General features: G+C 41.9%; 1 protein-coding gene across 1 annotated transcript in view; it reads left to right on the top strand.

The window, feature by feature from the left end:
• Positions 1 to 267, top strand: part of ASCC3 (activating signal cointegrator 1 complex subunit 3) — a 404,060-nt gene that overhangs the window by 240,184 nt on the left and 163,609 nt on the right. The window lies entirely within an intron of this gene.

Genomic DNA, 267 nt, shown 5'->3' with positions numbered 1-267 from the left:
GGGATTATGTGAAAAGACCAAATATACGTCTGATTGGTGTGCCTGAAAGTGAGGGGGAAAATGGAACCAAGTTGGAAAACACTCTTCAGGATATCATCCAGGAGAACTTCCCCAACCTAGTAAGGCAGGCCAACATTCAAATTCAGGAAATACGAAGAATGCCACAAAGATACTCCTTGAGAAGAGCAACTCCAAGACACATAATTGTCAGATTCACCAAAGTTGAAATGAAGGAAAAAATGTTAAGGGCAGCCAGAGAGAAAGGTC

The sequence above is a fragment of the Mandrillus leucophaeus genome, unplaced genomic scaffold, assembly GCF_000951045.1.
Source record: "Mandrillus leucophaeus isolate KB7577 unplaced genomic scaffold, Mleu.le_1.0 Scaffold690, whole genome shotgun sequence".
Lineage (NCBI taxonomy): Eukaryota > Metazoa > Chordata > Mammalia > Primates > Cercopithecidae > Mandrillus > Mandrillus leucophaeus.
Note: the sequence above shows the minus strand (reverse complement) of the source record. Positions and strands in the feature narration are given on the sequence as shown.